Source organism: Coregonus clupeaformis, chromosome 8, assembly GCF_020615455.1.
Source record: "Coregonus clupeaformis isolate EN_2021a chromosome 8, ASM2061545v1, whole genome shotgun sequence".
NCBI lineage: Eukaryota > Metazoa > Chordata > Actinopteri > Salmoniformes > Salmonidae > Coregonus > Coregonus clupeaformis.
Genome location: NC_059199.1, coordinates 36,087,007 through 36,105,221, shown reverse-complemented (window position 1 = coordinate 36,105,221; position 18,215 = coordinate 36,087,007).

Here is an 18,215-nt window from a genome sequence, read left to right as displayed (position 1 = left end):
CACAATAACTGTTTCTTCGGGAACTTCATAAAATGGGTTTCCATGGCCGAGCAGCCGCACACAAGCATAAGATCACCATGCGCAATGCCAAGCGTCGGCTGGAGTGGTGTAAAGCTCACCGCCATTGGACTCTGGAGCAGTGGAAACGCGTTCTCTGGAGTGATGAATCACGCCTCACCATCTGGCAGTCCGACGGAAGAATCTGGGTTTGGCGGATGCCAGGAAAACGCTACCAACCCGAATGCATAGTGCCAACTGTAAAGTTTGGTGGAGGAGGAATAATGGTCTGGGGCTGTTTTTCATGGTTCTGGCTAGGCCCCTTAGTTCCAGTGAACGGTAATCTTAACATAAAATGACATTCTAGACAATTCTGTGCTTCCAACTTTGTGCCAACTGTTTGGGGAAGGCCCTTTCCTGTTTCAGCATGACAATGCCCCCGTGTCAAAGCGAGGTCCATACAGAAATGGTTTGTTGAGATCGGTGTGGAAGAACTTGACTGGCCTGCACAGAGCACTGACCTCAACCCCATCGAACACCTTTGGGATGAATTGGAACGCCGACTGCAAGCCAGGCCTAATCACCCAACATCAGTGCCCGACCTCACTAATGCTTGTGGCTGAATGAAAGCAAGTCCCTGCAGCAATGTTCCAACATCTAGTGGAAAGCCTTCCCAGAAGAGTGGAGGCTGTTATAGCAGCAAAGGGGGGACCAACTCCATATTAATGTCCATGATTTTGGAATGTGATGTTCGACGAGCAGGTGGCCACATACTTTTGGTCATGTGGTGTACTGTACCTCCCAGCCAATGGTCATTTTGGTCCGGTTGACAGGTGAAGACCAGTCTATCTCAGCCGCTCCCTGGGGGCGGGAGTGTTTGAATCACTGTGGAGATGAGAGAAAAGAGGAGACCACAGAAGAAGAAGAGCTTCTAACCTCAGGGTCTTTCCTGGATAAATACTGGTAATATAAGAGAAGAGGAGACTACATAAACTATCATTGATGAAGGTTAGGTTTCACAGATTGAAAGATGAAGAAGTCTCACAGGGTGTCTCTGTTTCTACGTGGTGTGAAGCCTTCTGCTCCTTCCTTTTACCTGACCTTCTGTACTGCCTCATCACCCTGCTGCTTTCTCCATATAGAGTATCTGTAGTTGTAAATTGGACAGGTTGCCATTTCAGAGATTAGTTCAAGGGAGGCAGGTTTGCTACATGAGCTGTAGTCTCTGGGTTCTGGGTTCCGAGATTACATGAGCTGTCAACTATGAGATGTTTAGCTTCTGTAACAAGTGGGTATCTCTACTCTTTTTACAGTATCTTATCCTACTCTTTAAAGGTAGTGGTTTCCCTCTGTGAACATAGACCTTTCCTGAAGTTGCAGACATATTGTTGGTGAGCAAGTTGGCCATCCTAACGCTCTCCTACATCCTGTAGCTCTCACCTCTTCCCACGATACCACCCTGAAACGGGGATGTTAGAATGTCAGGCTTTGCTCTCCTGTATGTAGGCCAGCAAGAGGAAGCTGAACTGGCTGTTAGTGGAAAGGTCTTCAAACAGAAGGTTTCTGTTAACGGGAGACTGAGGATGACAGATCACCCTGAGTTCACCAATGTAGCAGCAGGAGCATCAAAGTTATTGCTTGAATCCATTAAAATCAATGTGCCTTGTGTGGCATATATGCAGTGATGTGTGGCATATACTTTTGATTAAAGCATAATTCTTCTTTATTGTCAATTATCGAAACGGCAATAAATCAATGATTTATTGCATAAAAGTGCACAACTTCTCAGTGGAATTGATGACCCAGTGAGAAGGAACAGACGTTTCGTTTCACGGAGTGATCACTTCATGAGACAGAGAGGAACTCAACCATGTCTTCAGATAATCACTTCAGTAACTCTCTATGTCAACCATTCGTTCGATTCTAAAGTGTGTCTGTAGAATGTTTGAGTTTGGAATATTTGCATGTTTTGAGATGCATCATCCCTCAACGTCTTCAGGATCCATTCCCAGTGTGGGCGTCAGCATGGGGTTGGCAGGGGTAAGTGAGGGTCCAACAGTAAATCAACTATGAGTGTTGCTCCCTTAACACAGCAGATGATGTAGGGATGCTGTTCAGACGCATGACAGAACACATTCAATCATCATGCAATAGTGTTCAAACTGCCCGTCCAGGCTTTACTGTCATAGATCAGTAATATACTGCTGCCATGCAAGTTTCTCAAATTCTGATTGTTTTCTCAAGTTAACTTCAGGATTAGACTAGTTTCTGAGGGAACCTCCAGCTGCCTCCCAGGGGACTGTGACTGCGTCCCAAATGGCACCCTATTCCCTATATAGTCAAATCAAATCAAATTGTATTTGTCACATGCGGCGAATACAACAGGTGTAGACCTTACCGTGAAATGCTTACTTACAAGCCCTTAACCAACAATGTAGTTTTAAGAAGTCCTCTGCGTGGTCCTCTGTGGCTCAGCTGGTAGAGCACGGCGCTTGTAACGCCAAGGTAGTGGGTTCGATCCCCGGGACCACCCATACACAAAAAATATATATATGTATGCACGCATGACTGTAAGTCGCTTTGGATAAAAGCGTCTGCTAAATGGCATATTATTATTATTAAGAAAATAGAGTTAAGAAAATATCTACTAAATATAATAAAGTGAAAATAAAAAATAAAAATAACACAAAATAACAAGAATGAGGCTATATACAGGGGGTACCGGTACCGAGTCAATGTGCGGAGGTACAGGTAAGTCAAGGTAATTTGTACATGTAGGTAGGGGTAAAGTGACTATGCATAGATAATAAACAGCAAGTAGCAGCAGTGTAAAAATAAAGGGGTGGGGGGGTGTCAATGCAAATATTCCGGGTGGCCATTTGATTAACTGTTCAGCAGTCTTATGGCTTGGGGATAGAAGCTGTTAAGGAGCCTTTTGGACCTAGACTTGGCGCTCCGGTACCACTTGCCGTGTGGTAGCAGAGAGAACAGTCTATGACTTGGGTGACTGGAGTCTTTGACAATTTTTTGGGCCTTCCTCTGACACCACTTAGTATATAGGTCCTGGATGGCAGGAAGCTTGACCCCAGTGATGTACTGGGCCGTACGCACTACCCTCTGTAGCGCCTTATGGTCGGATGCCGAGCAGTTGCCATACCAGGCGTGATGCAACCGGTCAGGAAGCTCTCGATGGTGCAGCTGTAGAACCTTTTGAGGATCTGGGGACCCATGCCAAATATTTTCTCCTGAGGGGGAAAAGGTGTTGTCGTGCCCTCTTCACAAGTTTATTGGTGTGTTTGGACCATGATAGTTTGTTGGTTGATGTGGACACCAAGGAACTTGAAACTCTCGACCCGCTCCACTACAGCTACGATGTGAATGGGGGCGTGTTCGGCCCTCCTTTTCCTGTAGTCCACGATCATCTCCTTTGTCTTGCTCATGTTGAGGGAGAGGTTGTTGTTGTGGCACCACACTGCCAGGTCTCTGACCTCCTCCCTATAGGCTGTCTCATCGTTGTCAGTGATCAGGCCTATCACCGTTGTGTCATCAGCAAACTTAATGATTGTGTTGGAGTCGTGCTTGGCCACACAGTTGTGAGTGAACAGGGAGTACAGGAGGGGACTAAGCACGCAACCCTGAGGGGCCCCCGTGTTGAGGATCAGCGTGGCAGATGGTTTATTGCCTACCCTTACCACCTAGCGGCGGCCCGTCAGGAAGTCCAGGATCCAGTTGCTGAGGGAGGTGTGTGTGGAATTCGATTGAGATTGCGTCATCTGTGGATCTGTTGGGACGGTATGCGAATTGGAGTGGGTCTAGGGTTTCCGTGGATGATGGTGTTGATGTGAGCCATGACCAGCCTTTCAAAGCACTTCATGGCTACTGACGTGAGTGCTACGGGGGCGGTAGTCATTTAGGCAGGTTACCTTCGCATTCTTGGGCACAGGGACTATGGTGGTCTGCTTGAAACATGTAGGTATTACAGACTCGGTCAGGGAGAGGTTGAAAATGTCAGTGAAGACACTTGCCAGTTGGTCCACGCATGCTCTGAGTACATGTCATGGTAATCCGTCTGTCCCCGCGGCCTTGTGAATGTTGACCTGTTTAAAGGTCTTGCTCACATCAGCTACAGAGTGCGTGATCACACAGTCGTCCGGAACAGCTGGTGTTCTCATGCATGATTCAGTGTTGCTTGCCTCGAAGCGAGCATAAAAGGCATTTAGCCCGTCTGGTAGGCCCGCGTCACTGGTCTGCTCGCAGCTGGGTTTCCCTTTGTAGTCCATAATAGTTTGCAAGCTCTGCCACATCCGACGAGCGTCAGAACCGGTGTAGTAGGATTCAATCTTAGTCCTGTAATGGTCAGATTTGCCAGATGGAGGGCGAGGGAGAGCTTTGTACGCGTCTCTGTGTGTGGAGTAAAGGTGGTAGTTTTTATTTTCCTCTGGTTGCACATGTGACATGCTGGTAGGAATTAGGTAAAACGGATTTGAGTTTGCCTGCATTAAAGTCTCCCGCCGTTTCTGGATGAGCATTTTCTTGTTTTCTTATGGTCTTATACAGCTCGTTGAGTGCGGTCTTAGTACCAGCGTCGGTTTGTGGTGGTAAATAGACGGCTACGAAATATATAGATGAAAACTCTCTGTAAATATTGTGGTCTACAGCTTATCATGAGGTACTCTACCTCAGGCGAGCAATACCTCGAGACTACCTTAATATTAGACATCGCGCACCAGCTGTTATTGACAAATAGACACACACCCCAACCTTGTCTTACCGGACATAGCTGTTCTGTCTTGCCGATGCACGGAAAACCCAGCCAACTGTATATTATCGGTGTCGTCGTTCAGCCATGACTCTGTGAAACATAAGATATTACAGTTTTTAACATCCCGTTGGTAGGATAGTCTCGAACGGAGCTCATCCAGTTTATTCTCCAGTGATTGCACGTTGGCCAATAGAATGGATGGTAGAGGCGGGTTACCCACTCGCCGACGTAGTCTCACAAGGCACCCTGATCTGCGCCCCCTGTATTTCCTTCTTTTCTTCATGCAAATGACGGGGATTTGGGCCTTGTCCAGGAGCAGCATTATATCCTTTGCGTCAGACTCATTAAAGAAAAAATCTTAGTCCAGTTCGAGGTGAGTAATTGCTGTTCTGATATCCAGAAGCTCTTTTCAGTCATAAGAGACGGTAGCATCAACATTATGTACAAAAGAAGTTACGAACAATGCGAAACAACACACAAAATAGCACAATTGGTTAGAAGCCCGTAAAACGGCAGCCATCCCCTCCGGCACCCCTATGGGCCCTGGTCAAAAGTAGAGCACACTATAAAGGGAATAAGGTACCATTGGAGGGGAGCCTGTGTCCTGCTTGTTTTGCTTACAGACATAGTAAAGCCAACTTTAGAAAACAGGGTTTTGGTGCTATTGAGCGCTTTCCAGTCTTAGGTTCCCAAAATAACTCATGCTTGTATTTCAATAGCTGCAGTGTAAATCTGATGTGTTTAATGCTGCTGGTAATAACTGGGTCAGTTCAACAAGACAAGACAGCAGCTCCTTGTGTGTGCCCCTGCGTGCCTTCCTTATAATTCTGGTATCTTTAGGTGCCATGTTGAATTTGTATGCTTCTCAACACTAATTTTAAAGTGCTGGTTCAGGAGCAACTATTGGGGGCCTGTGGTGCTACTGTCAAAGTGAATGCTCTGTAACTCAATCATGTCCCTCTCACATGCTTCTAACATGTCCCTCTTTGTCTGTCAACCCGTGACTCTGTCCCTTGTGTCACCTGTAGTGACGGGGCATACTATTCAGAATCCCAGACCTCAGCAGCCAATTTCCCACTCCTCCAGTCATACAGCGGTTGGTTGTTAATGCTGTGGGTATTTTTGTCCAAAGGCACAATAGAGTTTTAGCTGCTGCTTATTTTAAATATTAAAGTGGACCTACTCAGCGGTTTTTACTGAGAGTACATTATGGCAGCATGCACCTATGTGACTTTATAAATCCACCAATGTGAATTTACAGTGTAATGGAGTTTTTAAATTAAATAATGCCACCAGAGCTCACGAAGAGGTGGAAAGCCTGAGTGGACCCCTCATCACATCACAGATGGAACTGGGAATAGCACTAGATGTTGTTTCATTATAAATGTTTTATCTGAACCATGTTGTGTTCAGTAAAAAATTGTTGAACTTGGAGATTTGACAGTGGTGTGGAGATACCATTCTTCTCTCTATCTCTGTGACGTTAGGGGGATCACTGGCCTCAATATTACCTTCTAGGAACATTAGATTTCTTTATAGTAGCTATGTATATTTTCAGCCAATATGGTCTGGATGATTTGGTTGTTTGAAAATCGGTTCAAATTTGCCTTGGGTCTTTCTTTTTACTATGCACTATGCCCTTTCAAATGAGAGATGATTTTCTAGCCTTGAAGCAAAATACCAGGAACCATGTATTTGATGCCCCTTCTGAACTTCAGCTTTAGAATCATTATGTTTCTCAAAGCAGAACCAGAGGTCTGAGGGGTCCTGCAGACGAGGCTGGTAGGAGGAGCAATAGGAGGGGGGCTCATTGTAACGGCTGGAATGGATTCAATGGAATGGAGTCAAACGTGGTTTCCATATGTTCAATGCGTTTGATACCGTTCCATATCTTCCATTCCAGCCATTACAATGAGCCCGTCCTCCTATAGCTACTCCCACCAGCCTCCTCTGATATCCATGTTCCTTCCACCACACAACAACAACCAGCCAGTCACCTCTCTCACCACGCCTCCCTAGGCTGCTTCACAACGGCTAAGGATTCTGACAGAGCTACCAAGCTATACAACAACCTTCCCTTTAAAGCACCTCTCTCTCAGATGGATACTGTGTTTTTAGCCTCCAGCTGTTATGAGGCTAGCTCATCATATACAGACAGTCTATGAAGACCATTTCCTTTCATAGTGTATATAGTAGCTGGCTTATGAATATTTCAAGATTCTCTGTATTATAAATGAATAGTGGGAACAATAATATTTTCGTTGATGGTGAGATATTATACCTCGCAGGAAGTGCTATTTTACCTATATCTGTAATTTAGACACAGTAGGTCCACGTCAGGTAGGAAACTTATAACAGCAACATTAACAGTTGTAGGGATTTATGAATTATTATAGAGATGATGATCTGTGTAACTGTAAAATGCATCCCCTATCCAATCACACAGATCTCCAGAGCCAGGTGATGTGATCTCTTCCCCTCTTTCCTTCTCTCTATCTGTCTTCCTCTCTTTCCTTCTCTCTATCTGTCTTCCTCTCTTTCCTTCTCTCTATCTGTCTTCCTCTCTTTCCTTCTCTCTATCTGTCTTCCTCTCTTTCCTTCTCTCTATCTGTCTTCCCCTCATTGCAGTGTGAACTAAGGTTATGTACATTTCATGAAGAGAATTTGTGGACTTCCTAAAGATTCCAACTCTAGCCCATCTATCTGTGGTTGTATGATTTCTTACAGTCATAAGGCCTCTCACAGGGCCCCGAGCCTCACTGCGGCCGGTTTGTCTTTGTTGGCTCTTTGTTTCCAGTGTTGAGAGGAAATGATAACATTTAGCTACTACATGATAACATTGAGCTACTATAGGAAATAACATTTAGATACTATAGGACATGATAACGTTTAGCTACTATAGGACATGATAACATTTAGCTACTATATGACATTATAACATTTAGCTACTATAGGACATGATAACATTTAGCTACTATAGGACATGATAACATTTAGCTACTATATTACATTATAACATTTAGCTACTATAGGACATGATAACGTTTAGCTACTATAGGACATGATAACATTTATTTAGCTACTATAGGACATGATAACATTTAGCTACTATAGGAAATTATAACATTTAGCTACTATATGACATGATAACATTTAGCTACTATCGGAAATTATAACATTTAGCTACTATAGGAAATAACATTTAGCTACTATAGGAAATTATAACATTTAGCTACTATAGGAAATAACATTTAGCTACTATAGGAAATGATAACATTTAGCTACTATAGGGCATGATAATGTTTAGCTACTATAGGAAATGATAACATTTAGCTACTATAGGAAATTATAACATTTAGCTACTATAGGATATGATAACATTTAGCTACTATGGGAAATTATAACATTTAGCTACTATGGGAAATAACATTTAGCTACTATAGAAAATTATAACATTTAGCTACTATAGGACATGATAACGTTTACCTACTATAGGAAATGATAACATTTAGCTACTGTAGGAAATTATAACATTTAGCTACTATATGACATTATAACATTTAGCTACTATAGGACATGATAACATTTAGCTACTATAGGACATGATAACATTTAGCTACTATATTACATTATAACATTTAGCTACTACATGATAACATTGAGCTACTATAGGAAATAACATTTAGATACTATAGGACATGATAACGTTTAGCTACTATAGGACATGATAACATTTAGCTACTATATGACATTATAACATTTAGCTACTATAGGACATGATAACATTTAGCTACTATAGGACATGATAACATTTAGCTACCATATTACATTATAACATTTAGATACTATAGGAAATAACATTTAGCTACTATAGGAAATGATAACATTTAGCTACTATAGGACATGATAACATTTAGCTACAATAGGACATGATAACATTTAGCTACAATAGGACATGATAACATTTAGCTACTATAGGACATGATAACGTTTAGCTACTATAGGACATGATAACATTTATTTAGCTACTATAGGACATGATAACATTTAGCTACTATAGGAAATTATAACATTTAGCTACTATATGACATGATAACATTTAGCTACTATCGGAAATTATAACATTTAGCTACTATAGGAAATAACATTTAGCTACTATAGGAAATTATAACATTTAGCTACTATAGGAAATAACATTTAGCTACTATAGGAAATTATAACATTTAGCTACTATAGGGCATGATAATGTTTAGCTACTATAGGAAATGATAACATTTAGCTACTATAGGAAATGATAACATTTAGCTACTATAGGATATGATAACATTTAGCTACTATGGGAAATTATAACATTTAGCTACTATGGGAAATAACATTTAGCTACTATAGAAAATTATAACATTTAGCTACTATAGGACATGATAACGTTTACCTACTATAGGAAATGATAACATTTAGCTACTGTAGGAAATTATAACATTTAGCTACTATAGGAAATTATAACATTTAGCTACTATAGGAAATGATAACTTTTAGCTACTATAGGACATGATAACATTTAGCTACTATGGGAAATGATAATGTTTAGCTACTATAGGAAATGCTAACATTTAGCTACTGTAGGAAATTATAACATTTAGCTACTATAGGAAATTATAACATTTAGCTACTATAGGAAATGATAACTTTTAGCTACTATAGGACATGATAACATTTAGCTACTATGGGAAATGATAACATTTAGCTACTATAGGAAATAACATTTAGCTACTATAGGAAATGATAACATTTAGTTACTATAGGACATGATAACGTTTAGCTACTATAGGAAATGATAACATTTAGCTACTATAGGAAATAACATTTAGCTACTATAGGAAATGATAACATTTAGCTACTATAGGAAATGATAACATTTAGCTACTATAGGAAATGATAACATTTAGCTACAATAGGAAATGATAACATTTAGCTACTATAGGAAATTATAACATTTAGCTACTATAGGAAATGATAACATTTAGCTACTATAGGAAATGATAACATTTAGCTACAATAGGAAATGATAACATTTAGCTACAATAGGAAATGATAACATTTACTGCCACTGCACTACTCAGGAGGGAGTCAGGGGGGAGATATTGTTTTGCAGAACTGTGTTAAAAAAGTATTGGTTTTCTTTCAAATTCTTTAGCTGGGCTTGTTTTTTTAGCTTTCCTGGTGCAATGGAACCAACGTGATAGTCCCCAAAGTGCAAACCACTCCAGACAGGCTCAATCGAAGAGCAGCTCCTCGGGTAGTGTTGCGCCTGGAGATATTTACAGAGACTGTGAGGCTTTAATGTTTGGACATTAGAGATCATCATGACTTAAGATTTTCCTTTTCAAGTGCTGTAGCCTCTTAATTAATGTTGACTTCCCCAACTTCTTGGAAACTCACACAGTGTATGTTTGAATACTTGAGCCTCACTGAAAAACTAGCAGTTCACAGTGCTGAGGTCTAGGACGCTGCTGTTGTGACACTTTGTGACACTTCATAACTACAGCATGCCATACAATACAGAACCTTATGGTGGATGGGCTGCTGACAGGAAGACAGGCGGAAGAGAAAGAAAAAAAAAGAGAAAGAAAGACAAACGGTCTCTAACATCTGCAGCCCGCTCTGTTTATAAGACATGTTGTAAGAACCATGACAGGAGGTGTAGTATACAGTTCATCTATGGACAGATGTCTGAGCCATGTAGCACATGCAGCTCTCTATTTTCTGGCTGTTTCCCCCGTTGACGTTCGATGATTTGCCGTTGAATGTGAGGCACATGAACCATTATGATGGGGGAGGGGGAGGGGGAGGGGGAGGAGCCTACCAAACAAGCTGGGTCCTTTCCTGTGAGGCTGTCTTTTTATGGAAGGTGGAGGGTCAAAACTGCCTCTCGTCAAAACTGCCTCTCAGCAGCAGGCTACTGTAGTGGCATTAGTAAATTGTGGATTTATTTAATTGTAAATGCTTTACTGTATATAAAGTTGGGTGAGTGAATTACAATCTTTCCTTTTTAGCTGGAAGTGAGTTACGATTCCTCTCAGCAATATAATGGATTTGATGTGATATCAAAGGCCATCAAAGGAGCTACTATACTGATAGCCAGACAGTATACCTTCACCTTCATATGCATACTGTACCGTATATCCTGGTAAACCTACCTTCAGCATACTTCCCATGTAGGCCTACCTACTAATTACCAGGGTTCTTCTCTCTCCTCTCTTCAGTCATTGTCTTACGTCAGAGGGCGTCACTCCTACGTGACCCTCGTCCCTCAGTGCAGACAATGCTCTTCAGTATTACACAACACGTCTCCCTATCAGACAGGACCAATCAAAAGATAAAGGGTTCTGACATCACACAGATACTCCCAGTCAGATGCTGCATTATTGAAGTTCTCTTACCTTCATGTCTACTTTACAAACTACACACACACTTCTCTCTGAGATGTGCCACAAAACTACACACACACTCACACACTACACCCTGAGAAATGCCATACTCCCCCTCTCATCTCTCTCCTTCTCTCATCTTCTCTTCTCTTGCTCTCCAACCCATAATGCCTCACACTCCAGTAAAACAAGCACGCTCTCCGTAGCGTCTCAGTAGTCCTGTAGTGGTCAGATGTATTTACGTCGTCGTCTTGGAAGAGGTAACAGATAAAGAGGTTCTGAGAATTGAAGTTGAGATTATAGGAAGATATTACATTTTTGTGCTCCGTATCATGGAAACAAGGGTTTTTCAGGGAATTCAGTTCTAGTTCGGTAGCAATTAGAAGTAAGGAACATAGATCTTTAGCTACCACTTACCTGATCATTTCTACTATACATTTGCTCTTCTACTCTCAGGTTTGACTATATGGAATCTATACATGTTAGTAAAGGTGTGTTTGAATATGTTTACCTACTAATCTAATTTAATAATAATATATAATATGCCATTTAGTAGACGCTTTTATCCAAAGCGACTTACAGTCATGTGTGCAAACATTTTTACGTATGGGTGGTCCCGGGGATCGAACCCAATACCCTGGCGTTACAAGCGCCATGCTCTACCAATTGAGCTACAGAGGACCACAAGTAATCAAATCAAGTAAAGTTTCATGGAATTGGATGGAGTACATTTTTTATGAGGCATGTTTATGACGGTCATGGATTTATATGCAAAGCTGGTCTCTGTTAGTGGTTGGTCCCTGTTGTGTCTTTATCAATATAACCAGAGAGGAAGAGGCGAAGCGAGATATTTCACTCTCGACAAAATCTGTCAAAAATAAACCAAATTTGTTTCTATGGGCCTAATCTTGTCGCCTGCCTTCCCGCTTTTGGGACAACTCCCATTGTTGAGCATCTCATCATTATATACAGATCTCAGCTGTAACCCACAGGGGATTCCCTCTAAGACCTCTATAGTAGCCTGGTTGCCAGTCTCTGTTTAGCTAACATTCCACTCCTTGTACTCTGTGTCATGTGACAGAGTACAAGGAGTGACAACCCGGCTTCCTCTATAGACCTACAGTATGTCTTTGGATTAGATCCTAGTTAAGCTACAACCTCACAGCAGGCTATGGAAGGAAAGACATCATTTCATTCATACATCCCTCTCACCTCTCTCTCTTCTCTCTTCTCTGCTATGGGGAGGAGAGGGTTAATATGACTAATACAGCTGACTCAGAGCCTGTCAATCACATTACCTGTTCTTTCAGCACCCTTACATTTTTCTCTGATGGACGGAGACCTTGAGTAAAGAGCAGGAATGAACATTTCTCGCCTCTGCTCTGCTCCACTCAGCTCTCTCCTCCAAGGTCTTTCTATGATTGATCCCCGCTGAATCCACTCCCAGCTCCAAGTAATCACAGAGGTAACATTTCAAAGGGGAGCGATTGAAAAGGAGAAATGTTCTATGATTCAGTCATCCATTATCCAAATAGGCACTTTATTCAAATGGGTGTGACTATTATGGGTAATTATCTTTTAATGATTAAGTTGAATGCTGCAATTAAGTGATAGTTTCTCACCATGGTTCTCCTGGGGAAATATTATTATTTTAATGAAGGGAGAAGGCAATAAGCTTGAAAGCTTATCCAGAATAAAAGGCTGATTTGGGAAGAAATGGTATTTAGAGTAGAGATTTGTAGTTTTTATGTTTGTGTGGGTGTTGGTTTATATGTATGAATATTTTGTATTATTATGTGTGACCATAAAATGCATTTGTGAAAGATGTGTGTGTGCTAAGTGTGTGGCTGCCTGCGTGCGTGTCTGCTTGCATTTGTGTTTGTGTGTGTGTTTGTTTGTTTGTTTGTGTGCAAGCATGCATACGTGTGTACAATATGTGCACATAAACAATCAATTGTTTTGATTAATATGGCATCTTGTCCACTGTGATATTCCACCAGAGGCCTGTCATCACACTGCAACCCAATAATACAAATTAAACTAAACATTTCCGGCTCTATATCGCAGAACCAGACCGTGTCAGTACTGCTCTGGAGCTAATTATGATTGTGTCATTTTAACATGGGTCAAGAGCACCATAATTACAGTGATAGTGTGGTCATTGTGTTTGTGTCTCTCTCTCTTCACTTCCACAAAACTGAAAAAGTGATGTTTTGACATCCTGCTAATGAGGGCATGTACACTGAGTATACCAAACATTAGGAACACCTTCCTATTATTGAGTTGAAAGCATTCCACAGGGATGCTGGCCAATGTTGACTTCAATGCTTCCCACAGTTGTGTCAAGTTGGCTGGATGTCCTTTGGGTGGTGGACCATTCTTGATACACACAGGGAACTGTTGAGCTTGACATACCCAGCAGGGTTGCAGTTCTTGACACAAACTGGTGCGCCTGGCACCTACTACCATACCCCGTTCAAAGGCACTTAAATATTTTGTCTTGCCCATTCACCCTCTGGATGGCACACATACACAATCCATGTCTCAATTGTCTCAAGGCTTCAAAATCCTTCTTTAACCGGTCTCCTCTCCATTATCTACACTGATTGAAGGGGATTTAACAGGTGACATCAATAAGGGATCATAGCTTTCACCTGGTCAGTATGTCATGGAAAGAGCAGGTGTTCATAATGTTTTGTCTACTCAGTAGTGATGGTTTGTCCAAACATAATATCTTTTGGAGAGACTACATAAACATCTGATGAAATTACGCAATATTTTAGTTCTGGGTTAACCGAGATTAGTCCAAACAGCAAGGGAGTGTGGTGGTTCAGTGAACAAAGCTTTTATGATGCTCAACCTTGCCCGTGACCTGAACACTGGCATTATCTCCCCACGCTAATGCTTCAGCTTTAGTATTTTCCTTGATTATTCCTATTCTGGTGATGTTTCCAGTGTGGTTGGTGAGCATGACATTGTAGGAGAGGTAGTCCCATTCTAAAGGTTTAAACTGCCCTCCTCCTGTGTATCACTGATCCCTAATGGCTGGGAACAGCCTAGTCTAGTTAATCAATACCTACTACTGAATCATCAGCGCAGAGCAAACAGAGCTGCATTTTTAACCTCAGTGGAAACACACTGGTTTAAATGGCACCCTATTCCCAATCGTGCACTTCTTTTGACCGGCCCTCTGGTCAAAAGTAGTACACCGGATAGGGAATAGGGTGCCATTTGGGACTCATGACAGACTCACAGGTCCTATTTGTCAGAGTTCTGACAGTCTTCCTCTCTTCTATACTTAATATCTATGGGTTTCCCTCTTCATCCTCCTCCATCATTCCATCCTAAACCTCCGACACAACCCTGAGTGTGTAAACATAATCATGGGTTTGAAAACTAATTACTCACAACGACCCTGATGAAGTCAGTAGATTCTCCCTCAGAGGGGTTGGTTGGACAGGAGGAGTGGAGACAGAGACAGTGGAATCAGAGTTGATGTTGCACATTCTGAACACAGTAATCCATCAACGTCACAAATTGTAGCGGCCGTTTAATAGCACTGTAATGTAATTCACGTTTACTCATCTTAGACAGTGTAATCTAGTTTCTGCTGATTTGTTGCTTTCTCGTATAGTGTGGTAGGAAAAGGTAAACCCGTAATGTGCACTCAGAAAACCTCCTGAGGACATAAAAGCATTTAGAAGTGATTGACAATCAATCAATAGACTATAGCTCTTTTTAACACAACTTCCTCTCTTCCCACTTCATATAGTTCAAGGCTAATCTAATCCACTGGTCAGCTCTCTCTCAGCAATTCGAGCCAAGGCAAACCCAAACAAACGTTTATTTTGGGGAACAATCTCTGGAACTTTCTATCTCTACCACCAAAGTTGAGACATATTGGTATCACCATAAAGTTACAGAGACATTTAAATGTCTGAGAGACATTATGAGAGAAGGAACGGAGATGAATGACCCCAAGCCTAGACAAAAGGAGGCATTTGCTCCAGATCTTTTCTAACTACTTACTATCTCTTGCTGGAGACTTCTGAGGGGTGTTTTCTTCGGGATGAAACTTTGAGATGTCCCTCACAATGTAGAAAATCCAATTAACTTTTTCCTCAACAAATTATTCCACTGGGGCTCACATCCTCAAGTGAAACTGAATCACATCATAACCTGAGGTATCCTTCACTCACAAAAGGCCTTTGTGTCATTGATATGGCATTGTGATGACAGCTAGTTGGCACTTTTATTCGTCACTGAATGGTAGGACAGACTTCACTGTCTCCCTCTAGAGGTTAGGGTCTAGGACCTGTCAGCTGCTGACTGGTGACTTTACAGTGAATGGTACCAATGCTCAAGCTCTCATAGTTAGACCTCATCACAACTAGGATCCAGAGTTTTACCTAGGTCACCTGGTCAGGAAAAACTCCTGGCCCCAACTCTCTATCCATTGTATTTACCGTTATATTTCTTGAGAGGCTAACTCAATCCAGTCACCAACTGACTGTGGCAATTGTTCATTCCAGTCAATGGTGTGCTGGTGAATAACAGTATCAATGTAAAAATATGAATTGTAGTAGGCCTAATTTAAGCCAGTGTCATCACCTGCCCTGTGTCGACCCTCATTTGTTGCCATGCTGTTCATCTACAGAGGTCCATCCTTCAGACCCTCATTAGTGATGTTATCATTACCACATTTGCTTTGTTTCTTCATTCAAACACATGAAGCAATTACAGCCTTGTGACGCAGATGGGTCCCATAGTATTGATATATATATATATATACAATAGCACTTAAATGAACAGACACATGATGCATTACTGTGCTTGGCTGCTACCTGCTTTGTAAACAAGGCATCTATCATCACACCAGTCAATCAAGGAGGACCAACTGCCTAGTCATCCTTCACTTCCCCTCATCCTTCACTTTCCCTAAATTGTATGCACAATTTAGAAAGATCAAGTGTAATATATTATAAAAAATAAAGCAAACTGGATGGAATATGGGGAAAAATGCACCAAATTATTTTTTTATCTTCAACATAGAAATGCTACCAAAAATAATTTACTGAAACTGGTTACAAATGACTGCACCAGATTTGCCAGTTCTTGCTATGAGATGTTACCCCACTCTTCCACCAAGTCACCTGCAAGTTCACTGACATTTCTGGGGGGAATGGCCCTAGCCCTCACCCTCCGATCTAACAGGTCCCAGACGTGCTCAATGGGATTGAGATCCGGGCTCTTCGCTGGCCATGGCAGAACACTGACATTCCTGTCTTGTAGGAAATCACGCACAGAACGAGCAGTATGGCTGGTGGCATTGTCATGCTGGAGGGTCATGTCAGGATGAGCCTGCAGGAAGGGTACCACATGAGGGAGGAGGATGTCTTCCCTGTAACGCACAGCGTTGAGATTGCCTGCAATGACAACAAGCTCAGTCCAATGATGCTTAGACACACCGCCCCAGACCATGACGGACCCTCCACCTCCAAAACGATCCCGCTCCAGAGTACAGACCTTGGTGTAACGCTCATTCATTTAAAAAAAACATTTTTTAGTCATTTAGCAGATGCTCTTATCCAGAGCGACTTACAGTTAGTGAGTGCATACATTTTTCATTCCTTCGACGATAAACACGAATCCGACCATCACCCCTGATGAGACAAAACCGCGACTCGTCAGCGAAGAGCACTTTTTGCCAGTCCTGTCTGGTCCAGCGACGGTAGGTTTGTGCCCATAGGCGACGTTGTTGCCAGTGATGTCTGGTGAGGACCTGCCTTACAACAGGCCTACAAGCCCTCAGTCCAGCCTCTCTTAGCCTATTGAGGACAGTCTGAGCACTGATGGAGGGATTGTGCGTTCCTAGTGTAACTCAGGCAGTTGTTGTTGCCATCCTGTACCTGTCCCGCAGGTGTGATGTTCGGATGTACCGATCCTGTGCAGGTGTTGTTACACGTGGTCTGCCACTGCGAGGAAGATCAGCTGTCCGTCCTGTCTCCCTGTAGCGCTGTCTTAGGCGTCTCACAGTACGGACATTGCAATTTATTGCCCTGGCCACATCTGTAGTCCTCATGCCTCCTTGCAGCATGCCTAAGGCACGTTCACGCAGATGAGCAGAGACCCTGGGCATCTTTTTTTGTGTGTTTTTCAGAGTCAGTAGAAAGGCCTCAATAGTGTCCTAAGTTTTCATAACTGTGACCTTAATTGCCTACCATCTGTAAGCTGTTAGTGTCTTAATGACCGTTCCACAGGTGCATGTTCATTAATTGTTTATGGTTCATTGAAGAAGCATGGGAAACAGTGTTAAAACCCTTTACAAGAAGATCTGTGAAGTTATTTGGATTTTTACAAATTATCTTTGAAAGACAGGGTCCTGAAAAAGGGACGTTTCTTTTTTTGCTGAGTTTATATATATATATATATATTTTTGGAAGTAATGCAGACAATTACATTGATGGAAGTTACAATCTATCTGCAATATTAAATCCCCCCAACAAAAAATATATATATAAAAAACGAAAAAACGAAACGAATAAAAACAAACAAACAAACAAAAATTGTATGCACAATCACTCTGAAATCATTTCTTTCATAGGCCTACACCATAGCCTATGGTAGCAGTGTTGCTAACTTAGTGACTTTGTCGCTATATTTAGCGAATATTCAGACCCCTCTAGCGACACATTTTCAAAAAAGCGACTAGCAACAAATCTAGCGACTTTTTCTGGTGTTATTGGAGACTCTGATGTGAAAGCACGTATCGTTCTTACTCTTCTCAACGAGCAGTGGTTGCTGCTGCAGCAGGTGCTGCCGTGGGCCCCACCCCCGTAGCACAAAAGGCGGCCCAGTCCTCACGCAGCTTTTTACTCACTTTTTGTCTCTCCCACGACTTTATTCCTCTCTCCTACAGCATCCATCACAATTACATGCACATAGGCAATTATGCAAATTAGGTGATGACGCCATTTAGCGACTTCTAGCGGCTTTTAGGACAGCCAATAGCTACTTTCCTTACTGAG